This window comes from Coturnix japonica, chromosome 3 (genome assembly GCF_054131305.1).
Source record: "Coturnix japonica strain WE chromosome 3, WE-NBRP24, whole genome shotgun sequence".
In the NCBI taxonomy this organism is placed as follows: Eukaryota; Metazoa; Chordata; class Aves; order Galliformes; family Phasianidae; genus Coturnix; species Coturnix japonica.
Window position 1 is genome coordinate 100,036,077 of NC_140665.1, and position 26,605 is coordinate 100,062,681.

General features: G+C 46.5%; 1 protein-coding gene across 21 annotated transcripts in view; it reads left to right on the forward strand.

Annotated features, from left to right (window-relative positions):
* Positions 1–26,605, forward strand: part of EXTL3 (exostosin like glycosyltransferase 3) — a 103,877-nt gene that overhangs the window by 42,125 nt on the left and 35,147 nt on the right. For 9 of the 21 annotated variants that reach the window (XM_085542283.1, XM_015859679.3, XM_015859685.3 and 6 more), the window contains one exon: positions 20,912–21,012. The exons of 9 other annotated variants lie outside the window; for them this stretch is intronic. The gene's annotated coding sequence lies outside the window, so the exon portion shown is untranslated. Of the gene's footprint in view, positions 1–2,498; positions 2,538–19,662; positions 20,125–20,911; positions 21,013–26,605 lie in introns of those variants that run through there. 3 more of the 21 variants (XM_085542290.1, XM_085542289.1, XM_085542292.1) reach the window with 3 other exon arrangements.

Consider the following 26,605-nt stretch of genomic DNA (forward strand, 5'->3'; position numbering starts at 1 on the left):
AATGGCCACCTCCATCAGCCCATGTGTTGACGTTGGATCTTGTTGTTTCCTTATTAAACCTTTGCTCCTGTTTGTCCTTCAGACAGAGTATTGTTCTGGGAGAGCAGCCTGTCCCACTGCACACATCTGCTGGGCACTGAGTTCTTATTGGCAGAGGCTTAAGAAACAGAAGAATGAAATACAATGTGATAACTTCATTTTCACTCGTTGGATCCCAAGTGATACACTGCAGAGCACACAGCAGGATGTGGTTGGTTGGTTGCTGATGCTTCTGGCTCGAGGGATTTGATGCTCCAAATTGAACTGAATATCTCTGGCTCGCACTGAGGGGTGTGGGAGCTGTGTGACTTCATGATTTGTGTCCATGTTTGTCCGTGTGAACTTTGTTATGAGCTCAGAGTTGTCCGACTCCCACATAAAACGTAGCTTCTCCTGGGAAGAGAATGCTGAATTCTGCCAAGTGTGTCGGTAATTGTTTGGAAAACAATAAATCTCAGCATGGTGCAAGAGCTTCAGTCCTTGCTGGAATCTGTGATGTTTGTTGGGTGAGGACAGCAGTAGCAGAGGCACAACCCAGCGCTGCCTCCCTGCGCTTTGATGCCTTAAGAGGGAATGGAAGGTTATTGAGTGAACGATAACTTAACAAACAAGTCTGATGAGAACAAGAGATGAGCTCATCCGAGCATCGTAATAATTACTTGCTCCTTTATGCAACTGTGGAGGTTTGAGCTTGTCACCACGTTTCCAGCTGTGCTTGGGCTGCTTATTCTCCATCATGGAAGTGTTGCGCTGAGAGCGATGGTCACAGTGCTGGTAATGTGCTCATGGGTGACATGGGTAAACAGGAGGCTGTCAGGCTGCATCCCTGGGTTAGGAGCTCAGCTCCTCTCCATTGGGCATCATCCTGTGGCTTTAGTGCTGAAAAATGGGACTCCTTCTCCTGATCTCATGGGACTTTTTGATATTCTGGCTGAGTTTCGTTATCTGAAGATGGTTCAAAAGACACAGGGAGCCATCGCCACGTGTTTCTGTCTCTCAGCTGCCTATTAGCTACTTCTAGCTCTGGGGCTCTTCTGTTCCTGGATCAGCAGAGATCACCAAATGAGTTTGTCCTTATTTGTTTCCTTCTGCATGTCTTAATTATGGCATTTAGAAGGGGACTTTGCCCCTTTCTGTCTCGTTTACTTGATCTTGTTGGAGGTCCTCCCTTTTGGCTTGAATGTAATTGCTGAATTGTATCTCAGGAACTTCAGCCACCCCTCGCTTTAAAAGCTGGGTGGAAGTCCATTCCTTCTGCTTGACCTCTGTTGCCTTTTTGATTTCCCCAGCAGATCTGCTTTTCCGAAGCTGTTTTCCCTAAAATGCTGTGCTTCGTTCCATTCTTGCCCTCTGAGCAGCCTTTTTCGCTCGATAGAGTTGATGGCAATGAAACGAACTTGGAAGATTAATTTGTTATTCTCTAATATTTCCCAATAATTCCCCAACCTCCCATTTCTTTTTTTTTTTTAACAGCAACCTCCCACTGAGCTCTTTTGGAAGAGCTTTGTTTCTCAACTTTGCTCTTAAAGGCTGGCTTCTGGGCTACAGCACAAGTATAATAGCCTTAAGTGTCCTATAATGCTTTCCATTTGCAGGCTCTCTGAGCTTTAGACCACTATATGCTCACAAGCTCTAAGGGAATACAGCTGTATGGGAGACTGAAAGATGGTTATCAGATAGAACCATGTGGGTCTCTTCCAACCTTGGTGATTCTGTGATTCTCTGATAGGAAGAAGGCCTTCCAGAGGATGGTTCCCAAATTGGTTTGAAGATCTGGAACACTACTCCCAATAAGGGATGAAACACGTTGGGGGCATTTATCTGTAGGACAGGGGATAAATGGCTTTGAAATAAAAGAGGGTTGGTTTGCACTGGGTATTATAAGGAAATTTTTAACACTGAGAGCAGTGCTGAAGGCCAGGCTGGATGGGGCCGTGGTCAACTTAGAAAACCTTCTTTTATGCTTTTAGGAAATTGCAGTTTTTGTTTCTGTGTCTTCTGAAATCTACGAGGACGGAAAGTGAACGTTTGTATGAATGTAAAGGTTTTGAAGATGCCCCAACAATACTCAGAGCTGAATGAAAGGTTGAGTGCTTCACTATCTGCTTCCTCCTGGAAAATGGCTTTTATTTTGTGAACTGAAGGCTGAGTAATCGTGTTTAGGACTTGGTTCTCAGTTCTCTGGGCAGGTTGGCTTTGAACCTCTTCAATCTCCACGCATCATTCATCCTTCCTGGCGAGTGCTCCCATCTTGGTGCTCCTTGTGAAATCAATAGGTGGAGATAAAGGAGAAAAGCAAGTGCGGGGATCTTTGAGTGAAGGGCAGAGCTGCTGCCTTTGCGAGCACTCGGAAGAAATGAAATTGGAGCAATTTTCCTCTTCTCAAGCTGCTGTTCTTTTTCTCTGTATTGACTTTTAAAATGTTGTTGCTCGTTGTCCTGTTTGTGCTGGGAGGGGAGCACTTGTACTGCAGCTGAACTCCAGCAGATGGCTGTTAGGTAAGTGCGTGATCCTGAGAGACAGACCTACAATTTCACTCAAGCATCACAGATTAAATAACATTTATCTCTATAAAAAGCTCATATGCATTCTCTTAATGTTAGACCTGGTGTATTTGATTGTGAAGCAGTCTCACCTACTGAGACATGTTACAAAACTTTTAACAGATTATCTCCTCAGATTGTGGACGATTGAGCTGAGACTTTCTGTGCCTCTGATCCCTATGGACAACTGTGGTTTGCATCAGGAATTGTTGTCTCAGCATTGGTTTGAGGCAGTGAGTAGATATGTGAAGCTCGTGAGTTGCCTGGCCATTGTATGTGGTTACCAGCTGTCACAGAAGTGATAATGCTCTTTTGTCATGAGGATTAAAATTATTCCGCTCCCTTCCCTAATGAGTTCGTTATTTAATTATTAGATAAAGGTTAAATGAGTGTATTAAATGTGGTTTAATCAGCCTGGTGATTCAGTTTGATCTGAACCCAGCTTTTGAATTGTAAATGTTTCATGTGCTGCACCACGAGCATTTTAAAACAAAGGGACTTAACGTGGTAGATGAGAGGATGGACAGTGTTCTGGTTCCTAATGCTCTGGGTTGGCTTCAGAGCATTTCGGGGAAGAAGAGAAGCATTCACTTCATTTTTTCCCCCTCTTATTTTCTTCAAGCCAGTCCTGTCTAATCCCACAAAGAGCAGTTACTGCCCACAAAGGGAGTGTGTGAAGCAGCTTCTTACTCACTCTTACAGGGAATTTGTGTATTTCTTGTCAGTGTGATGTGAGCAAGTGCTCAAAAAGCTGAAGTGTATTTGGAAGATGGAAGTATTTATCTGCACATCGTCTCCTAGGATGAGAGGTAATGGCCATGGAGTGGCCAAGCATTGGACCAGGCTGCCCAGGGGGTTTGTGGAGTCACTGTCCTGAGAGTTGTTCAAGAACTATGGAGATGTGGGGGACGTGTTTTAGTGATGGGTTGGCAGATGGACTTGGGGATCTTGGAGGTCTTTTCCAACCTTACTGATTTTACAATGCCTCCACTTCCATCCACAGGCACTTCTTGCTGGGCAGTTCACCTGAAAGTCCCTTATATAGGGCTAGCTGAACAGTGGGAAGCTCTATGATCTCTATTGGACAGCCTGAAGGCTGTTCAAGGGCTCTTGCGGGTGAGAAGGGTCATTTCATAGAGTTGTTTGAGTTGGAAGGGACCTTTAATGGTCATCAAGTCCACTTAAAGGTCATAAAGTTCAACTCCATCAGGTCCCCAGCCTGTGCCATTCTCCTCCTCTTATTGTGGGGCTGTCTGGACCAGCTCTGTCCGTTATAGTTTCTCTTGTTGGGTTTATTACAGAGGTACTACTTTGCCTTCCTTCATTAGAAAACTGCTCTGTAACCCGTCTGCAGCCTTAAAACTCTATTTTTGTGTTGGCTTTGCCCATCACAGGGCAGATTCTTTCCCTGTCTACATCTCCAAATATTGATGTAATCCTGGCAAATTCCATCCCTGCATTCTGTGCATAAGGTGAAATGAAAACATGGGGAATCCAAACAGACTGGTTCACCAGAGAACTTAAACTGCAAGTCCTGGTCGTTAGGCAGCCTCAGTGTCTTCATACATTGTGGCTGGAACTTGAAGACTTGACAAAAAATGTTGGTTTTCTGCTTGTTTTGTTGGTTGTGTTTCTTGTTTATGGAGGGAATCTTTTGTTTTTTTACTGTTTTTCTGTCTTTTTCTGTTTGGTTTGGTTTGTTTTTCTGAAGTACGTGACAATGAAACTTGTTCACGTGCCTCAGACATGAATGGCAAACATGTTGTGTTAGCAGAACCAGGCGCAGCTGAGACTAACAGCTAAAACGTGTGAACAGTGAGTATTTTTATTCCCCTTACTGTTGAATAGGAGCTTCCCATGGAAGTCTGGATATTCAGTTTCCATTTGCAAACACGGTTTGATCTCCTTGTTGGCTCAGATCCACATGATAATACAGTATTTCCAGCCTCCACGTGCACCTTTCTTGGATGTGATTTCTTCTTTAACACTGCAGATTGAAAGCAGGTTTGGCTTTACTCCCTTCAATGCTTCTTCATGGTCTGTGCAGTCCGGAGAGCTTCTCTCACTGGCATCTAAATAAAATCAGGAGAGATCTGAGACTTCAGCCTCGTGGTTCTTCTTTGCAACCGCTGGGTGCTTATCGGAGATGTGCACAATGGAAAGGATGTCTCAGATAGCAAAAGTTAAAAGCCACCAGCTTTTATCTGTGTGACCAGCGTGTGCTGATTGCTCGAGGTACTGCGAGTTGCAGAGTTGTGTGAAATTACCAAGAAATTACCATTATTTAGGTCATTTTGATATCTTGGAGTTGCCTTTCATATATGTGCATTTCTTGTTACACCCATAATTAATAAAAAAAACCATCATGGCTGAAGGAGCAAACTGCTACAGACAGCATTTGTGTACCAGGGCCCTGTGGCACTGTGAGGGAGTGACTGCATGGAGCAGCTGTGCATGGAGAGAAGTATTTGTGTGTAATATTCAGCAAGTGTTGTGTGCAGATCTTCTGTCTGTCCTGGCCAGCCCACCCCATTGATTGTCAGTGGAGGTGTTGATACTAAAAACTAAACCCTACCAAAACTCAGTGTTTTGCATAGGAGTCAAGTCATGAGGGTTATTTGTTAGGAATCAAAGTGGAGTCTGGATTTGGATTTGTTGTCCTCAGTTTGGATGAATGTGAAGACTGGGCTTAGACCAAGGAATGGGCCAGTGTGCATCGAACCTGAACAAATGGCTCATTTGCACGGTTAGTTCATGTGTTTGCAAAGTCTATTTCATGCTATAAAGCACTGGGCTTCATTTCTGACGAGCAGGTGTTGTGCACGTGAGGACACATCACACCAACAGCTGGGGCAGAGGAGGAATCTGCTACTGGACTGTTGAATCAGAAGTCATGGCTGGTGTTCGGAAACTTTGCTTTGATGCAATAGGAATTCTGTTGGCAGAGGTTCTTGGCTTGCAAATGGGAAAAGACAACCCTGCTGGGCTTCCTGGGCTTAGAAGTGGTGCTGTGCAGGATCTGTTCCTAGAGAGTTTGTAAATTGTGACAGAGGAATGGTGGGCATCCTGGGCTGCTCTGTACATTAATCAGGTATCACCCAGCCTTTAGCAAAATCTGACTTCATACTGAACTTCTGAATTTGACTCCAAGCCAGAAGTGTTAAAAACAAAACCCAAACAACAGATGAGGGCCGACCTTCACTTCACACCTCCCTTAGATGGGGAGCCAGGTGTTGGGGTGACTTTAGGGATTCCCTAAGCTCCCCCTTGTTCCAGCTCTGCCCTCACCAAATCCAGAGGCAACAATACCAATTATTATTGTAGCAGAAGCTGGGGCGGTCTTGGAAAGCCCCAGCGATGCTGTATTCTTAACAATGAATTTCTCAGAGACATTTCAGAGCTGTGGGAGTTGTACACAGCAGGAGCCCAGGAGGAGATGGTGTCGGATGCTGTACAGCATTGCCAAGTGGTATTTGTGATGCCCTAGAAGCAAAGCATATCTTTGTCTGTTCTCTGACTGCTGCAGTGCTGTGCTCTGCCTTCAGACTGGTGTGTGATGGTTGAAATGAGCACGAAGCATCGCGCTGCTGCCTTTCTTCCAGGGACCTGGCAAAGCTCTGAGGTGTGAATCCTGTAACACAAACATACTGAGTAACTCGTTGGATTGCTGTGCTGCAGGTGGGTTTGGATACATAAAGTGAGATGGGAGCGTATATACTGACAGTGGCTTTCCACTTCTGCTGCATCTTTTCTTTCTAGATTACCTCGAAGATGAGCTAGGAGAAGGTGCCCAGTGCTTGGATATGTTCAACTCTAACAGAATTTCAAATGCCAGAGCTGCATTGCCAGAGTACAAGAAATAAACATCCCTCTCCTCCTTCCTTTTATTCTTTTCTTCTTCTTGAACTGTGCAGTTTGGGTCTGATGGAAGAAGAGAAGCCAGGAGGGTTTCACAAACAGTTCTTGTGTGCTCCTGGCATGTCCCACTTCCACACTCAGGTTTTATTTAGGAGTTTGAAAGCTATGAAACAATTTAAGCCAGACCAGCAAGAGATGCTGGATTATTATTGTTGCTTTTTCATGTCTCCTAAGTCATCAGTTCAGGTTGTCAAGAGAAATAAGTTCCTAAATAAGTTCCGTGATACTGTGGGTCTATGGGCATGGCTTGGCACGAGTGTCTCCTTGAATTCCTATCCAAGTGGGATGGTTGAGGGCACCAGATGGATCAACTCAGTGTAATTAAATCCTTTGGTCTTGTTACAGGCAAATTTGTAAGATGCTTTACATCCTGCTGAACAGGAAGTTGCTCTTGATTGCATTCCTAGGCTCGGTTGCTATTTGTAGCATTCTATTGAGATCCCCTGTGAGTTCCTGAGGAATGCTGCAAACCGGAGCAGATGAAGCGAATTCCCTGAGGTTGTACAGAAGGTCTGAGACACAGCTGGGAATAAAGCCCCGGCCACCCGACACCCCTCGCTGGAACTGCTGCGCAGGAATTTCCTCCTAGTGTGCTTCTAATAGAAACCGCGGGGCCAAAATTAAGTGGGCAGATTGCGATCGCTGCTGCTGAGCTATCCCAGCTGTAGAATTACTGCAGCCCTGTGCTCTTTGCTACTCATTTGGGAAGTTTGCTGGCTTTTTTCCCTCCAGTGCTCCACCTTGCTGCATTCCAGGCTCCTCCTTGTGGGAAAAGAGCTTCAAATGACCATGAAGAGCCCAGATGTTGTGTCTGGGGGGCAGGAAGCACGAGGCAGCTACCCCTGGTTTGCAGAGCTGAGAACAAGGAGAGCATTAATGTCCACCTCCATTCAGCTTGGTGGGCAGATGAAGGGGGCACACAGAGCAGGCAGCTTGCTGGATTTATTTCTCAGTGTTTCCCTTTGTTATTTGCCTTACAGGAGTGCCTGCAGGCCTGAGGGGAGTTCAGGCCCCTGTTAGAACATGGGCTGGGCATGAAGGGAATGTGAGATTCCAGTTGCTATAGGTGAATATGAGATGAAGCTGATATGGGGAGCGATAGGAAGGAAGGCAGCAGCTGTGTGACATAGGCCAGCAATAAACAGTTCTGTGAAGTTGGGATTGTGCCAGGAGTTTTGTTGTTATCTACTCCTGGCACAGTGATTTCAAGTCAGCAGTAGTGAGTGGGAGATCACATGTGGGCTGCTGGGGGGCTGGAGAGTGTCTGGATGCCAATGTCTCTCATTATGGGAGGGTTGGAGAGGGTACAGAACAACATGATCAAAGTACCTTTTGTTCCCTGCAGTGTAGATGATAGTAATGTTGCTATGGTCACAAATCTTCCTCAAATTGCTTCAGCCAATTCATGAATTTCCTTTTTTTATTACATCCTAATGTTGAAAATGAGCCAGGCTGCCAGAAACCTCTCCCAAGGAAAGCTCTGCTGTTGGGGATGTCGAGAGCTGCACCCGAGCTGAGGGCAGGTAATGAGAGTTACTGTGTGAGGGAGATGCTGGAAGGAGAATCTCTTGCTGGTATGATTTTGGGATGCGTTTGAGGCTGAAGTAATTAAATTAATCCTAACTATCTAACTGCTCACTGACATCCCATGACTGCCTATTAATTATTTACTCTTGTCTCCGAGGTATTTGGAATACCAGGATACCTGAGCTGTAGGCACTCTGATCCTGTAAGCGTATCCCGCTCTGCTCTGCTCCCTGCGGTGCTTTCTCCGGAAGCCTTGGGGCCAGGCGGATTCCTCATCCCATGCACAACAGCAGGGTTTCCAGAGCTGGGCTGTGACATCTCTGCCAATGCCTCCTGCTGCCGCAGTGCCTGCAAGGCTTTATTTTATCCTTCTGTCTGCAGCTTTGCTCGCTCACAAAGGAGCTTGTACTGTACAGCATGTCTCAGGCAGCCCGGCCAAACAAGTGACCCTTCAGCAGCCTTCAGTTCTTTGAGACCTGAGCGCCAGGGGGTGAGGGACTTGTGTTTGCTTTTCTGCCTGTTCTCAGTCGACCATTCGTTCCATCTCTCCTGAAATCACTCAGCCAGCAAAACTCCTCCTGGCTGGAAAGGAGCGGGGAGAAAGTTGGCCTTGGCTGCTCCACAGCTTTCCCCACTGGTGGTTTGGAGATGCTCCTGTTTTGGGATGCTGGTGCTTTGTCTGACAGCACCTGAACTCATCTCTGGGGTTGCATTAGGACTTTGAGCTGTAAAGAGACGCCTAAATGTCACCCATTCCCCTGTCACTGACTGCTTCCAGTGGCTCTGGGCAAATGGTTTAGCTCTTTCTTGCCTTAATTTACCTAATTACTGCTTCTTGATATGCAGTGGTTCAGGTAATCTGTGTTGTACATTAAGGTAGTGATGGTGAAGCTCTCTTGTCTTACAGCAAAGTAAACAGCAACACCCCTGTCTGCCATGTTTAATGTGGCAGCTCACAGGTGAGGACTCATCCGTTTCAGCACAGATGCAGCATGTGGTTCTGGTTTAACCATCTTGCCTTGAAATTAAACTATGTCATTTAGGTAAGTTTATCAGTTTGGTGCCCGTTGAAACGTATTCTTGGTGCTTGCTCTCTTCTGAATCACGGTGATGGGAGGGAGAGGACCAAGGCTAGAGCAGCTGCATGAGGAATGGAGGTGGAAGCAGAGGAAGAGGAGGCCAGATGAGGGATGACAGATGAGACAGATTCCATTGTAGGTGGAGGTTGTGTGCCACAATCCATTGCGCTTTCTTTGTTTTTACTTCCTTCTCCTGCTCCTTGTGCTGACATTGTGAGTTAATGGCTAAGAAAAGAAAAAAACAAACCCGACAACTTAAACTGCTTTTGTAGCTTCAAAAGCAGGAAATCCTCGTTAACTGCAGTGCAGCTTTATCAGCCCATTCTCACGCTGGCGGTCTGAGCTTTACCTCCCTTTTTCTTCTCAGAAAGAGGGTCTCTGCATTGGAACAGGCTGCCCAGGGAAGTGATGGAGTCACCATCCCTGGAGGTGTTTAAGAAAGGGCAGATGAGCTACTTAGGGGTGTATTTTAGTGGGTAATACCAGTGGTAGGTGGACAGTTGGACTAGAGGATCTTAGGGGTCTTTTTCAGGCTTATTGGTTCTGTGATTGAATACCTGTTACTGTGTCCCAGCAGGTTGGTCAGCCTTATGGTAACCCCTGGGAGCTGCAGGAGTGGCTGGAAGAGACAAGGCTGTGCTGGGCAGGGTGAGAGCACTCCAGCAGCATCTGGGCTCAGCAGTGCACAGGTCTTTTGTCCCACATCCAGGACGAGTTCTTTCATTCACCCAACAAAGCATTAGCGTTCTACTGGATTTGACAGAGGAAATTTATGTCTGGAAGAAGTCATAAAGAACCCCTTCCCCCACAGCTGACTTCCTAATTGACTTCTCTTTTTCCCCTGCCTGACATTTTTCTTGCCATTATACAAAACTATGCATATGAAGTGTCACAAATGCACGTTGAGAAAGACCACCTCAGCGCCCTGCTGCCACTAAATCATCTTCAGGGCTGCAGCACGTGGTTTTGCTCAGTATTTTTCATAAAGATTTTTTATTCTGTATTTCAACCCTATCACTGTTACCTTGATTGTTCTGAAATAGAAATGATTGGTTTGAAAGGGACCTCGAGGATCGTGAAGCTCCAACCCCCCACCACAGGCAGGGTCACCAACCTCCACATTGAATACCAGCTCAGGCTGCCCAGGGCCCCATCCAACCTGGCCTTGAACACCTCCAGGGATGGACGGGGCATCCACAGCCTCTCTGGGCAGCTGTAATAAACATTTGTAATCACTTTATAAAGAGATCAGTGAGTACAGGGAAGAGAGACCCACCAGGAAGGTGGACCAGGAACACAGGTTTGGAGAGTAATCTGAGGAACAAACAGATGTGGATAAGGTGGTGTTTCTACTTCTGTCTGTGCTGCCTGAAACCCTTTGGAAAAGGGAAAACTTCTCCAGCATGGTGGGTCCTGCTTGTGTTGACAGCACAGTTTTCACTCCATTAGGAGATCTTGTTACAGTGAAAACTATTCTTTTCCCTTCTGGCCTCTCTAGTATGGCCAAGGCGGTTTTCCCTTCCATCAGGCAGAGTGAAAGCTCTTGTAATGGTTACTGACAGTGTCGTGGGCTTTGATGAGCTGTGGCATAACTTGATCCTCCCTTAATGCAAAGCGCAGGCAGTGTTGTAGTGATCAGCTGGAACAGGATCTCTGCACCCAGCAGAAACTCTAATGGAGATTGGGAGTGGGTGTTGGCAATGACACCAAAGAGAAAGGAGGAGGGGGGGGAGAGGGCTTGGGAAGGAGCCAGGAATCAGAGTAAGGGCAGCATTAGGAATAGGATGAGAAGTGCCCGGGGAAGGAACGAGGACAGGTGGCTGTAGCTGCCTGGTGAAGGGAAGGTGACCTGTGAGACCATCCCTGCGGTCCTGTAGGTGAAACTAGTTCTGCATTTGTCCTTAACAAATTAGGAATGTGTGTCATCTCTGCAAGGTACGGAAGGTGCCGATGGAGCCAGGTGCTGGCTGCACTTCTGCCATTGCATGTTCTCAGAAGTAAGCAAAGAACCTGCTTTCATCTCCCATATCTCCTCCAATTCTGTGCATTTGCAAGTGCTTGACTAAAATACTCTGTTCTTTGTTGCCTTTCCAGCACCAGAATAAGCATGAAGGGATGAGCCAGACTATTGTCTGCGTTAAGCATTGATGATGCAAATTAAAAGCTACATTCAAGCTTTAGACATTGCTTCCTGGGAAAAAAGCTGTGACTTGGAAAGTGTATTAGAGCCACGTTACGTCTATATGGGACACTTCAGAACTGCAATAATCAATTTGCAGCAGCAAGCTGTTTAGTTCAGAGTCACTGGATTAGCACACTGTGAGCAAGGGAATACGTTTCCATCCCCAGCTGCCTGTGTAGATGCCTGGAGCTTTGTAAGGAAATTTTCCACAGTCTGATGCACGCATTGTAGAAATAAAGGCAAACTTTGCTGCTGTTCTGAAATGAACTTTTCCTTCTTATTTCAATGTTGGACCAAAAAAAGGTGTCGAGGTTTGTGCCATCACCCCTGAGTCTTCTCTGAGCAGTGCAAGGAGCTGCCAGCCTTTCTGTGGGCTCAGATTTAGAGAAGCTTTACATGTTTTTAACAACAACAGCAACAGAGTATTGTTAAGGTTGAAGTTGCAGCGGTGCAGCTTCCATCTGGGAACTGTTTTAGTTTTAATTTGGAAAAACATACTATAAAACGTCCCATAAAAGCAGATTGGCCTTCGCAATGTACTGGCAAATGATCCTCATCAGCCTCTTCAGGCTCCCTGCTTTCATGTGTTTAAGCTCCGTGGTATGTTCAGGGAGAGAGTTACTGTGGTTTTCAATAGAGGGTCATACATAAATTCCTACAATGGATCACTTGGGGAAGATTAATACGAAGAATGTGTTAATAACAACGAATTGGAAGTCCTTGTAGATCTTGCAGCACTTGCTATGCACAGGTAGCTTAGTGACCGTAAAGTTGCTGTCTGGTTTTGCTTGTAAATGGGATGTACTCAGAGGGCCTCCTTATAACTTGGGAAGCTGTAGATGAGCACAGATGCTCCCACCTTCCTGTGGAAGGGCTGCTGGCACACAAGTGTTGGCCCTGAGCTAACAGGGCTGCAGACTGACTCTCCATCCTCTCTTGCTGTTGCCTTGCAGTTGGAGCTACAGGGCTGTGTGCCAGGAGCTCACCAGTAGCTTGCTGCTGTCCAAATGCATTGGTCAGATTAATGCATGCCAGCTTTTGTTCCCTGATTTTGTTTTGCTGGTCTTCATTGCATCTTCATCTCCTCACAGCACAACTGAGTTTGTGGTAGAGTCAGGACTTAGCACTTCAAGAATTGACCAGGACATTTTCCAAAGGGCATCGTGGATTCCTCAGGCTTTGATTTGATGTTCTTATTCCTGAGCCCTTCAGAGCCCCCACTTCTCCATCACACCTCAGGAAGATCACTTGCTTGAGTCATTTCTTTTGGATGGGACCTCGTGGAGACCCCTGCTGCCAAAAGGAAGGAGCCCAAAGGACCAGCAGTGTCAGGTTGTATCTGCATCCTTCACAGAGCTCTCCATCTCCTCATTATATGCTGCTCTCAGTGTGTTTAGCTCAGCTGGGGTTTGTGCAATATGGGATTTCATGGGCTGTGGATACGGAGCGGCAGATATAGACAGCAAGGTGTCTGGGAGTGTCTCCCTGCTGTTTTTCATCGGCCCCTGAGATACCACAGGGTATCCAGCTGCTTACCATCTCCTTTGTCCCAAGCTGTACCTGTTTTGGGGATTGCTGGAGACTCTGAGGAAAAGAAATGACTGCTTTTGGGCAACATGAAATCCTGATTATGGAAATACCACAGCAAGTGCTTCTGCTCGCTCAGAAATCTTGCTGTGAGGGATCCATGCATGAACACAAGGATGTTTAAAGAGAATTGTGCTTAAATGCACTTGTTGGGATGCTCATGTGAAACTGGTACCTTCGTGGCTAAAATCAGTGGTTTTGCTTGCAAAGCAGCATCTGTGTGCTGAGTAACTACTATGGGTGAGCAAGATGTTGAGGTCTTGATCCAAAGGAACACATGTCCTTAATTAGACAAAGCAATAAAACAAAATGCAGATTACGGTAGGTAATGAGAGAAAGGGGATCAGTGCAGGTTTCATCTGGGAGAGGTAAATGGTGACGTTCCTAAGCATCTTCCAGCCACTATTTCCCTATGGGAATAGATGGTTATTGGTGCAAAACCTCTCTGCAGTTTGACCAGCAGTTCAATGATGGGTGGAAATAGTGGTTATTAAAAGCTTGCCAGGTGCTCTGTGTTTAAAAACCGCATTTTCAGTCGCTTATATTTTGTCAAACTTGGTTTCATTGTCTGCAAAAAGGATGTGCTTGTTGGGAGCGCTCCAGTGAAAACAACTCGGCTGTTGTGGAGAACGAGGCTGAGAAAATACCCAGTTCTTACACTGAAAAAAAGAAAGCTGAGAGCACACTGACCAGTTTTTCCCTTCTGAGCTGCCTTGTCCCCGCTCTTGGGAGCCACAACTTGATGGTTGGCAGATGTTTCTATTGTAATTCCCATGCAAACGCACCAAAGTTGGGCCAATTTGGAAATGTGCTGGGGAATAAGGGCAGGGAGTTGGAGCAGGAGAGAGAAAAGCTGTGTTACTTAAGCATCGCTGAATGCCTCCCTCGAGTTGGATCCTGTCCTTGCTGCTGTTACAATGCATGTGATTTTGGGAAGCTGCTGGAAGCACATTTCAGGAGCATCATCGTCAAAGCACTGTGTGCTTTTTGGAGACCCTGTATCTAGTTGTGCAAGGTTAGTGGGGCTTGTGCTCTGTGTGTATGGGGATATATATATATATATTTGTATGTTGGTGAAGGCAGTAACATGGATATCTATGTGGGTACTGAAGCATCCCTCTGTTAGCAGAAGCTGCTGTTCCCAGTCCTCACATATAAGGCTGAGAGAACCCCTTCTCAAAATCTAACACTTAGATTGGCCACTTTTCTAAGTTAATCTGGTTTGATGGTCAGTAGACAGTCGGATGTATCTTTAAGGATGATTTTCCCACTCAATTCGTTTTTTCGTGGTGAAAAGAAACGGGCTGTAGGATCTTGTGCTTTTAGGTGGGAGTTTGGGTGCTTTCTGTGAACTGGTGGCATATCGCAGCTGTGAACAAGTTCAGTATTGGGTGGCTGGGCCGTGTCAGAGCTGTTGAAGGCAGTGGAAGCCCTCAGCTCTGCTCATTTCTTCACCAGGGTGAGAAATGAAAGTCACATCAAGGCTGTGATAAAGCTGCAGCGCTGCAAATGTGATCGCAGTAGTTCATACTGAGTTTGAACGTAGTAATTCTTAGTGCTAACTTCATCTTGGCTACTCTGGTGATTTTCATCAAGTGCAGAATTGGTGCTGAGAAAATCTGTGGGCTTCAGAAAACCCATGGAGCCATAAAACATTATTAGAATATGATAAATGGCTCGGGGTAATGCAGATGACTTTATGAACCACCACCCCACAAGTGGTATGTGAAGCATTCCAGGACAAAGGCTTTGCCTGGAGAGATGTGGGCACTTGGAAGGGGTTGGGGGCTTGTCCCAGCTCACCAGGCTGCTCCAATTCCCAGAGTGGTGGTACAGCAGTGAGTAATGCCAGCTATGGATGCACAGCTTGGGGATAGGGAGAAAGGATGTTTTTACTGTTTCCATGGGAATACTAGTGAAGTAGCTTACATAGCTCTGATATCCGTACGTTTAAAATAGACGTGGGAAAAGCTAAAGAACTTGTGCAAAGAGCAGCAGGGCAGGGGAAAAGGGGGAGGAACATCTGGACTTGAACTTCTTATATCTCCCACTGGGTCAAGAACAAACAAAACCAAACTCCCTTGCTTGGGTAGAGAGTGCTGGGTACTGCCAGGTCTGCTCCAGGTGATGAGTTTTAAGTCAAAAGAGGGAAGATTTAGGTTGGATGTTAGGGGGAAGTTCTTTACTAGGAGAGTGGTTAGGCCCTGGAACAGGCTGCCCAGGGAGGTTGTGGATGCCCCGTCCTTGGAGGTGTTCAAGGCCAGGTTGGACGGGGCCCTTGGCAACCTGATCTATGGGGTCTCTATGGGGATCTATGGGGTCTCCTGGGCAACCTGATCTAGTAAATGTGTATGTTTGGTGGCCCTGCCAGGCAGGGGGTTGGAACTACATGATCCTTGAGGTCCCTTCCAACCTGGGTCATTCTGTGATTCTGTGTGTCAGTCCAGTGTCACAGCACAGGACATGTCAGGAGGTGGCTTCTGAACATCTTGTGCCAGCACAGTTCTGCACAGTGACACTGCAAAGGCAGTTTCTGTTCCTTTTTTCTGGGGGCAGAATCCCTTTAGCATCGTTTCTGCTGTGAAAGCAAAATGCTGTAGCGAGAGTGATTTTGCACAGGAGAATGCTGGAAGTTCTTGCTTGGACCGCTTCCTTTTGAATAAATTTCCACAGCTGACGGCAAGCTTAGGAAATGTTCTCAAAGGGAAGTGCTGCTCCATCTATGTGCTTTGCTGCATTATCTGTCTGCAGCGCAGGGAAGGACTCATGTGCTGGAACAGGCTCTAATGTGCCTCTTGCTTTTCTTTGAAGCAGTTAATATCCCCCTGCTGAGCATCCCTCTGCTTGCATGCTAATTGTTCATGCCACCCAACTGCTCTAATGTGAAAAGGATGTGTAATATTTCCAACAGGGGGTTGGATGACTTTGGGTAAAGCAGCACAAGCCAACCACAGAGGACTTTCTTTTGAAGGTCCAATATTCATCCCTAAATGTCTTCTTGAACATAAGCAGTGTGTTCAAAATGGCTCCTATCTGCAAGTTCTTTTCTCCTGTGTTACAAAGACATTTTTCCTTGGCTGTGTTTTTCTTCTTCAAAAGTAAATCCTGGCACTGTTTTGCTCCTGATCCGCCTTATTTCTGCATTGAGCATCCTTGTGTTTTGCTCGTACCAAGGCCTACTCTATGCAAAGCTCTCATCATAGCAGCTCAATTGGCTGAGTTGGGGACGTGGAAGGAATGTAGGGATTTTTTGGAGGTCTTTGTCACTGTGGGGTTTCAGCAGTCACTGGGTCATCTAAAGGCACGTGATCAAGGGTTGTCTCCCTGTGCCTCATCATCATCCTGGCATAACAACAGGCATCCCAAATGCTCCCTCATTTCTAGCTCTATTCTACACATTCTTTCCCAAACTATTAATATGCCGGGTAGTCTGCGTGCTCAAACGAGGCATAAACAATTCAGACAGCAAATGCTGTACACCGAGTGTAGCTAATGGACCCAGATGGTGAGGTTGCCTGTTTTATGTGACGTTCCCTGCATTAGCCTGGAAAACTTTCAGCTCTTAAATATCAAAGAGCTCTATTTCATGTTTTGCGTTGTCCAAACTTCCAGTGGACTTTAGCATCTCTTTAATAGCATTTAGTGCAGCAGAAGCTGGAGGATCTGCTGCAGGCTCAACAGAAATATTCATCCACCCGAGTGCAGGAGAATGGGCTTAAATAACCATCCTGAAAGCGGGTTTTAGATACATAATGGCATGTGGGACAATGTGGAAAATAATAATGGTCAGGCAGGTGAGTGAGGTAAAAAAAAAAGCAGCGTGAATGAAAGCCTTGAAAGAAAATAGGGAAGCAAGTGGATGTAATTGTCAGGAGAGGATGAGATGAAAGCACATTGTGATGGTTTTGGTACCGAGGGATAAAAGGAAAAGTTTTTCAGTGGATGCTGAAAGGAGAAGTAAAAGGAAATGGATGCATTTAGCAAAACGCAGAAGATAGGAGGTCAGAGGAGAGCACTGATACATCCAAATATCCCACAGTGCCATTAGGTTTCTGGCTTTGCTTTCCCTGGCTCCTGGTAAGCAGATTGATCACAGCCACCTGGGACTGCAGATTCTCCATCCTCGGTTCCTTCTGGATGGAAGGTGAGCTCAGCTGGGTCTGCATCTGAGGTGCTGGCTTTAATTTGCAGAAGGATGTAGATCTTATTTGTTTGTATTGGAGTTTCCCAACTCCAACACCTGTTACAATCACAAAATCTTAAAGATTTGAAAAGACCTCACAGATCCCCAACCCCAGCCCACAGCCCACGTCCCTCAGTGCCACATCCCCACAGTTCTGAACCACCTCCAGGGATGACCCCACCACCTCCCTGGGCAGCTGTACCACTGCATCACTGCTCTTTGAGGAACTAATTTCTTCCTGATATCAAGCTGTTTGCTTAGCAAAATAAATGAGGATTAAAGACTGAAATGCAGTTTAATTCACATGTATTTTTTTAACAACAAAAACTCGTGTTTCAAGGAATGGGGAGTGGGGGTCGCTATCCATTAAGTGTATATTTCTGTGCAGATTGTTGTTATCTTCAAAGACCTTTAGGAGCTCCAGCTCACCGAAGGCCAGCACATCAAAGAAGCGTCTGTGGGATTTGGAGTACAAACATGCAGTGTACAGATGGCACAGGCGTTCACGAGGCTCTGAGCCCATGGGTAAGGAGCAGATACTGCCTTACTGAGGCACCATCTGACAGCTGCCTCCTTGTAGGTCTCTCTGCATCAAAGGTGACCTGAAGCTCTTACTTTTAATGCAGTAAAAAACAGCTCCGAAGCTTAAAAAATCATGAAATCCCATGTCTGGTTGCAAGAACCATCTCTGCTTAAAGAGCTCATGCTTCACAAAGCACGGTCTGTTTGTTCCCACAGATTTAAAGGCGTGCTTGCCTGGCACAGGGGCATCTTCAGCTCTTGCTCTGGGCAACATAGAGCTCTCTTGGTGCTTTGTCTGCATGTGCAGAGAGTGATATAGAGGGACCTGGTGCAAGCGAGCTGCTGACAAGAAGCCATTTTCCCATAGGCAGCAGCATTGTGGTTGGGGTCATGGTGAGGGGGGTTGGCTGGTTTCATCTTGGAGTTGCTGAAGCTGTTGATGTGGGAATTTCTTGTGGTTGAAAACTGCTGAAGCTTCTGGCTCTGCAGGTGAAGTAAATTATCTATACAACATAGGTTACTGCAGAAAGCTTCACCTTCAAAACAGGGACGCTTTGGAGGCACCAAATAAAGCTGCCTTTTGCCTTAGGATGTGTGTGCAGCAGAGCTGGATAGGGCTGAAGATCAACATCCCTTCCAGCTCCAAGCACTTGAGTTGCTGCATAGCAACAAGTTGAAGGGATAACTGATGCAAATTAAATCATTTCTTGATTGTCAGTAGTGAATAGTCCAGCAGAACCCCCACATGGTGCCTGGACAAAAAGCAGCTGCCTGCTGTCACGGGAATCTTTAAGGCATTTCTGTTTGTGCCAGTGCTGTTTGAGTCCTTCCTGGCCTAGGTCCGAGCCAATCATGCTGTTATCCAGCCCTCCACCCTCTCCTCTGGAGACTGGCAGTCAGGGAAGTGGCATGACCAGCACCTGAGTGATAGGGCAGTAGTGGGCAGGACACAGCAAACCCAATTACAGCCTGGTCCATCCAATGGACAGCCCATCACACCCCTCGGCACATCCCACACTTCATTTGTAGGGCTGCAGAAATCAGTGTTTCCCATGAGCTGTGGAACCACCTCCCCTTATGTCAAGCATCTCGGAAGGCACATCCCACAGGGGGCACATCCCACAGGGGGCACATCCCACAGGGGGCACTTTGGCAGCGATGTGCAGTTGTTGATTCTTGTTCTGTGGGTCCGGCCAGTGCTGTAAAGGTGCTGGTGGCACTTCTTTAGTATTATTTTTATTAAATGGCAGCTTGCTGAGGGCCAGATATTGTGACAGTACCTCTCATGTCCTTAAACTGCTTGAATCACTCCAAGGAACCAAGCAATAAAAGAGCGAGAGGAAAATGTATCCCACAGTGTCCTTCACTTCTGCTGACAACTGCAGTTTAAATTCCTGATGCAACCTTTTAGCATAGTTATCTTGTGAGAACTAATAAAAACTAAAGTGTAGCCGCAACAGCTCCTTGCCACTGCATCTCTGATGGGGAGTAGGGAGAGAAACAGCCTTTCTATTAGGGTGAGCTGGTGATAGTGTAATATTGCTGCTGTTAATATTGGCCTCTGATGGCTGTCGTTAATATATCTTGTAATTTTTACATTGTGTGGTATACGGAGTTTGTTAGAGAAGAGGCATTGCTTTTATTGCGAGGTGCTTCATCCCATGAGCACCTTTGTGTTAGAATCGTGCTCGAAAGACTCAGGAGAGTGATTAGTTTGGATGATGTAAGTCTGAGCATCCCATTGAGCAGTGGGTTACAATGTACTTGCTATTTGTCCTCACTCTGAGGTCCTTCGCTCTAGGAGCTGCATGTCTTGCATTTCATGGACCCAGAATAAACAATGACTTAAAGAATTAACCTATATATATTTTATATTGTGAACTGTATGCATTCAAAGCTTGCACTGAAGCCCTGCCAGCTAGCACAGCGTGCAGATGCTGGGCTTGTGTCCTGTTGCTCATGGGTTTTGCAGTACTTGTTGAAATAAAGTGCTTGTTGAGTAACACCATCACTTGTGGTTTCTGAGGAACTCAGGGAGGAGCTGGGATTGGAGGGGCCGTGGCTATTAGTTCCTATTTCTGCAGACATCTCGTAGTCTTTTGCAGATGGAAACATGCCATCCCTCGCAGCTTGCAAGAGAGAAGAGCTCCCTTTGCAGCGTGTTTATTTCTTCTCAACTCCGAGATTCAGGAGCTCAGGAAGCGTTTTGCCAGCTGAACAGAAGGGGATGGAGGAGCTTTTATAGGCAGCTGCCAACCTTGATGCCAGAGCCCAGCAGCAGCCACCAAAGCTCCATTCTTGTCCCTGACAGCTGAGCTTAGGCGGTGAGCATGGAACGTGTTAGTAACAGTAAGGGTGGGAAGAGGGAGACTTGGGATGTGCTGCTTGTGCTGGCTGCCAGAGCTGTGTAGGAGTACGAAGGCAGGATGGGGATGGCCCTGATCTGCAGCACTTCTGTTCTAAAACAAAAGGGTGTGCCACGTGCAGCACAGACATCGGCTGCTGAGCAGCAGTCCTGCATCCTCAAGCTCTGGTTAGCAAAAGGTACTTTGTTTTGTTTCAGTTTTCTGTATGTTTAAATGATGATTTGCAGCAGAAGTGTGTCTGGAGTGGGCTTTGAGCTAGGGAAAAAGGATGAGGAATTACTGGGTGTTACTGGGCTTGAATGTGGATCTGGTGATACAGTTCTTGGGGTGTTGTGGAACAGGGCAGGGACTTGTGGTGCTCCCCTTGGCACCAAAGGAGTGAAGTAGCTGCCTTTCTTTGGTGGGAAATGGTTGAGTGTGTGTACTCCAAAGCTGCTGGCTGCCAAGTGCTGTCATGGAAGTGTTATATGCTAAGGGAGCTGAGAACACTTTGGATATTAGGAACAGTTTCTTCTCCGAAAGAGTAATAATGCATTGGCACAGGATGCCCAGGGTGGTGGTGTTGGCACCGTCCCTGGAGGTGTTTGCTGCAAGCTGGCTGTGTGCTGATGGAGCACAGAGCTGGTGACCTTCATCTCCTGCCATAGCTATGAAAGGCTTGAAATATCCCTTCTTTCTTGTTAAGAACCTGATATTGGTGAAACGTGCTGGTTGCTTCTCACTGCGTATCTGTGGCTGTTCCTCCTGACCTGGGGCATCGTGGCACGCAAGGTGTCCCTTTGCTGTATTCCTGTTGCCTCCAACCCAGTTCAGCCCTATGGGAGCATTGGTGCTTCACGAATCTCTTTTGGAATGCGTGTTTTTAGCCAACATGCTAATAGACAGCATCTCTTGCACAATGCCTCTAGGCAATGGGTAATGTGTTTCTTAAGTACATATGGTTCTGTTTGTTTTTTGTATTAAAGTGGAGAAGCACCCCTGAGATCAACGCTAAAAGAAAGAAGAAAAGTAGTGAAGGATTGATGTGTGATGCAGGACAGCTCTGAGCCAAGAAGCGGTGCAGCAGGTAAGGCACAGCCAAGCTCTGCACTACCTGTTTGCTCCACACCTGCCATGAAATCGGTGCTTCCTGGCTGGATTTTAACCATCTACCAGAACATCTCTGTGATTTTCCAGCTCTGTTTTCCCTTCTCACCATCCACATTACAGTAATGGTAACAGATGGGGAAAGCTGGACAGCACCACTGCGGTGTCACTCACAGAATCTGAGTCGAGGCCTTTATATGCCTGGCCACCCACTCTTTCATTTAATCACTTGCAATTTGCTGGAAGCCGTAGCCAACTTCACTTGGCAGCGCTGCAGGCGAAGAAATGATGTTTCACAAGATTCTGGTTTCAGCAGTTTAAATCCTGTGTTTTTAAAGAAGCACTGATTGTCATGAACGGGCTGAACTTGCTTGCGTGCTGAGGATCCCAATCCTGGCACACAGCTCTGCAGGGGAGGTTGGGCTTTGAAATGATGTGCGTGATCTGAACATTTCTATCGTACCTCAAGAAACTTCATAGGCAAGGTAGGCTCGCCATGTATGATGAGTCCATGGGCTGCTGATGCACAGCTACTGTGGGGGTGTGTGATTGACGGGAGCATGGGCAATCTCACTGCAGAGGCTGGAGGCTGCTGCCAGCAGCACATTTCTTCTTCCCCAACTTTTCTGTCACTCCTGTAATGAAGGCAAAGGGTGGGAATTTGTGCTCATGGCTGGTGAAACTGCTGGTGAATCTGGGCTTGAACCAGGAGCCAAAGGTGCAAGGGCACTAAAGGGCTGTTGTATCCCAAGCGAATCTGTTGAGGCAGCAGGGGTTTTGTGGTGCAAATAGCACGAGTTGTTACTGGGAACACAGTTATTTAAGGCTGCCAGATCCATCTCCTGCTCCTAGGAAAGCTCTGATGAAATGCAATGGTCTGTGACATAGCAAGAAGCAGACTGGGTGCTCTCGGGGTCCCATCTGCCCTCCAATTCTGCTAATCTCTGAGAAATCACAGCTGCATCTGTAATGCTGCATGAGCAGTTCAAGCCCCTGTTTTGACTTGCTGTCCACAGAGCTGTCCAGGAGTGCTGTGTCCTTGTGTCGAGTTCAGAGCATCTGCTCCACATGCACTCGGGTTGAACTGCTTCCAGCTGACTTAGCAACTGTGCTGGTGACTTCCCCCAGGGAATCCAGGCACGCAGGTAGCGTTTAGCTTACAGGATCATGGCAATCAAGCCATAATGGCACTCCTATAAGTTGTCTTTTCTTGCTTTTTCATTTTTTCCCCCCCTTTTTTTCCCCCTGAACCTACTAACTATCTTCCAATCCCCAGCTGAAAATCTGTACATCTAGGGGATTCTTTTTCTGCCTTGTTTGAGTGAAAGAGTAAATCCTTTTTGATTTATTCCAGAGCAGCCCCTGAGCTCAGCTCCTGTGAGAGCCTGCTGACTTGGAGTTCAAAAGATCTCACTTCTTTGACGAAGGCTGTGGTCCTCCGTCTTGCCTCAAAGTTAAGCTGAAAGAGAAAATTCTTTCTTGTTTTTTTTTGTTTCTTTTTCCTTTAGAAGGAGAGAAAATAAGCATGCTGTGTATGGGAAGCAGTTATACGTGCGGCAGAAGAGAATGGCACTGTGCAGAATTTCAGGTTACAATCCAGTTGTTAGTGTAGGCTTTATTTTCTGGCACCCACCGTGTTGTTCAGTAAGTGTTTTGTTGAGATAAAGGCTTCCTTTTAACGCAGTGCTGTCCGCTGGCTGAGATCCAGCCTGTGATCCTTCATTAAAACATCTTTGGTGTTGAAACCCCTGCATTACATTGGTGGCTGGAAATGGAAGTTCTAGCTCTGATTTCCTGCAGAACTGCTGATACAAGGCTCGGGCTGAATTCTGCACACGCTGACTACCAGATTTCAACTTTACACGCAGCAGTGCTGCTCATAGTCATAACCTTATTGCCTTGTAGGTAAGAACAGCAAAAAGGCCGAGGATGTCTGAGGTGGACATCAGGTCTAACATCTCTCCTAGTCTCTGCATTGTTTATCTTGCTGCTCTGTTGTAGGTCTCTGGAGGTGAAAGCTGAGCTACCCAAACGTGAGCCCTAGCACACACGTGGCTTCTCTTCAATGTGCTTTCTGATGCTTGGCTTCTAATGCCATCCCATGGAGCAATATCAGTTACAGCCAGCAGTTATTTGTATCCGCTGATGTCTTCACACTGCAGAGGGACCTGGGAGGTGTAGGTGCCTTTGGATACCTCTTATGCTGGACTCTGGCTATGAATATGAGTGATGCCCCATGCTGACGATGAGCTGTGCACCTTGAGAGGAGGTGCATACAGCTGTTTGTGGTGTGCATATATAGGTATATATGGGTAGTGCTATGTCAGAGCTGTTATGTGCTAGTTGTTTCCTGTCAGGACCTTCCAGTCTGTATTTATGTGGTTGTTGCTACAGCTGTGTGTTAGGGCGGGGATAATAGATGGAAGATGTTCAATATATGTGGACCTTGCTTTTAAAAAACCAACTTCCCGAGCAAGGTGACCTTGGCTCTGCCTCTAACGTGCAGCCAGCAGTGGAGGGGGAGCTGGTGCTGAGCAATGCAGCAAAGGCTCAGTTGGATGTCAGCAGGAGATAACACAGCTCGGGTTGGTCTGGGGTTTAAGTGCAAGTGAGGGGAGAAAAACAGCTTTCTTGCCTGCCTCCAAGGAACACAGTGATTTGCTGGTTTGTGCCAGAGCAACAGCTAAGCCGGCCTTTGCATGCATAGAGAAAGCCTTGAGTGATGCTTTTCAAGCCATTTTCATCAAAGTTAACATTTTCAGGAACTATTTCCAGGTTCTGCAGTGTGTGGAAGGTAGGAGTGTGTGTGAAAGCACTGCGGTGCTGCTTCTCCCTTTTCAGGACAAAATGCATCTCAAAAGCCAGCTGCATTTGCAGTCACTTTCTGGCATGTTAATATACAGTAAATCTGCTCAGCTTGGGTCGCGGTACAAGGACAGGCAATGGGCTGCCTGACTCTCTCCTTTAGTGCTGTCACCACTTCTCCTGCTCTCACTTCAGCAGAAAAAAACCCCGCATCGACTTTCTCCCACAGACCCGTGCTACGAGCCAGCAGAAGTAGGAAAATGTGTTGTTTTTTTTCCCCCAAATCTAATTTGAAACATGATGACTGGTCCGTTCTTAAACAGCTTCCAACTTAACAATAAAGAAACTTCACCGAGTGCTTGGCAGGAGCCTCTCTATGTAATTTAGATCATAATCAGATGCATTAACACATTTTATATGGATCTCATGGGGGCCAAGAAGACGAGGTGTGCTGGGTAATTTCTTTCCAGATTTCTTTACCTGATTGTTTATTACTCTCAGGGACTTCATTTGTGGTCCAAATGTCACCGGCAGAATCCTACTGCTTCATGTGGCTGCATTTAGAGCAGCCACGGGCAAGGCTTCAAATCACCTCATTGGCATTATCATCACTCTTTCCATCAAAGGGAGGGTGGGGGAGTGAGGGTGGCAGGGGAGCAAAAGCAGGGACCCAGCTCTGCAGGTTGCTGACCCTGAGCTCGGTGGGAGGGCAGGGAGAATGCTCAGCGTGCCTCCTGCTGAGTGCTGTCACCACAGCTGCATAGGGAAAGCTCCCTCCCCACATTTACACTGTAGCTGTTAGATGTAAGTAGCTTCAATTTTATAAAGCTTCTGAAAGCTTTCGGCAGTCTGTGCAAAGAAACAATCATGTATCATTCACGTTGCTTCATTGTTTTGTCAGGAATCCACCCATGCCAAAAGCATCTTTGTTGTGAAATCTTGCCTTTGACAGAAAATTCTGTTGCTGCTTTGATAAATGATGTTTTGCGTTTTCTTTCTGCTCTGTTGGTTCATATTATACTCTCAAGAGGTGGGATGTGAAGTTCCTTGACACTTCAGCATCTCCTTTGTGCATCTTCCCACGTCTTTCATGGGCATGTACTTATGATGAAGGGATGCACTGGTGTGGGCGCAGTACCAGGTGGCACATCCAAACCCACATTGTCCCTCTTCTCCTTTTTTTCCAGTGATGCTGGGAAGTGGGGCCTGGTTGGAGAGTGCTGAGCCGTGGCAGTGACAATTGACCTCTGCTGGCACTGATACAAGCCTCAAAGGGTTTATGCAGCAAGGCAGGCAGGCGTGCATCAGAGGCAGAAAATGCCCCTAGTCCTTGACTATTTGTAGCCAGCTCACAAGCATTCTGCTTGCTTACAGAGCCCAAGTTACTCACTGTGACTGATGTATTCTCCTTAGGTCTGCAGCACACAGTGACCAACTTGTCCCTACAAGTGTAGGGTGATGGGTTCACCTGACACAGCTTGCTGGGCTTCAGCTGAGCAGGATGTGCTCTCTTGGTTGGGCTGCAGAAGGGGATCTGAGCTTGCTGGGGTGATGAAGGAAAATGAGTGCTTTGTTTTCCATTTTCTTAAGATCTCCTTGAGCCGGACTTAAGAATTATTGATTTTCAACCTTTGTACCAGAACACTGTGACTGTTCAAACAATTGCTCAGCTGAAACTATTGGATTACCTCTCGCTAAAGCATAATTTGATTTGGTTTGCTGTTTTGTCAAGGCTCTGAAGATAATAGCTTGCTTTAGCCTTTCATCTCCAGACAGCATGGAAGAAACTGCTGTCTGGGGGGGGCTGCACTGCTGCCTTCTGCAAGTTGTTTGGCACAGGGCCTACATGGCCTTCACTTTCCTTTTTCCTTCATGTCCTGCCTGTATTGCCTAGCTGGGTAAGGTTTGTTTGTTTGTTTGAAGGCATGCTAGGTGCTGATCTGCTTGTACTTCGTTATATTCTGAAATATAAGGTGGAAAGCATTGGTTTTCTGATGGGTGGTTTGCTTGTCAGGCATGGCTGGTCCTCCTGTGTTGTAGAAGAGCAGAACTATTTAGCATGGGGCCTGGAGGAATGTAGATTCTGCAGCCTAATTTCAAGTGAATATACTCTGCATGTCCGTGGGATGCTGCTCAAGTGTCCTGAGGAAGGGCACGGACTTAAATAACACAGGATGGGAAACACTGAAACTCTTCTGATGAATGGGAATGGGAAAAAAAAGTGTATTTTTGTATCTGTATCAGGCAGTGGGATGCTGGCTGTTGTGTACGCGTGTGACTGCCCTCCACTGGTTGAAATGAAGATGACCTTCCTTTATCAGAGCCTTTTATTTTTCCCCCTAAGGTTGGTGTGTGTCTTCAGATTGACTTTAGAGAGAGGTGTGAGCATTCAAGTTGCGGGGCTGAGTCATCCAGAAGTGGTGACTGTGATGGATCACCCTAAGGCAAGAAGGAGCTTTGAGCTGGGAAGGTCTGGCAACCTGTGGGGCACTCGTACCTCAATAAGGAGCAGCACAGGAATCCTTAAAATGGCCTTCAATGCTGATCCAGCCCATTTAAACTCAGTGTCACTGTCATATCACCTCCTACAGGTATTAAGTCTGATCCAAGTCACCACTGAAGCAACTTGAGTTTTAATATGCAAGTGGTGTTTCTGTGTCTTAATTGACTGTGTGCATTCCTCTGTTAACCTTGAGGCAGATGGAGGAGACTTCCTCCCATCTCCAGGTCACCAAATTATAATGAAGAGTTTCTGAAAAGTTTGGTTT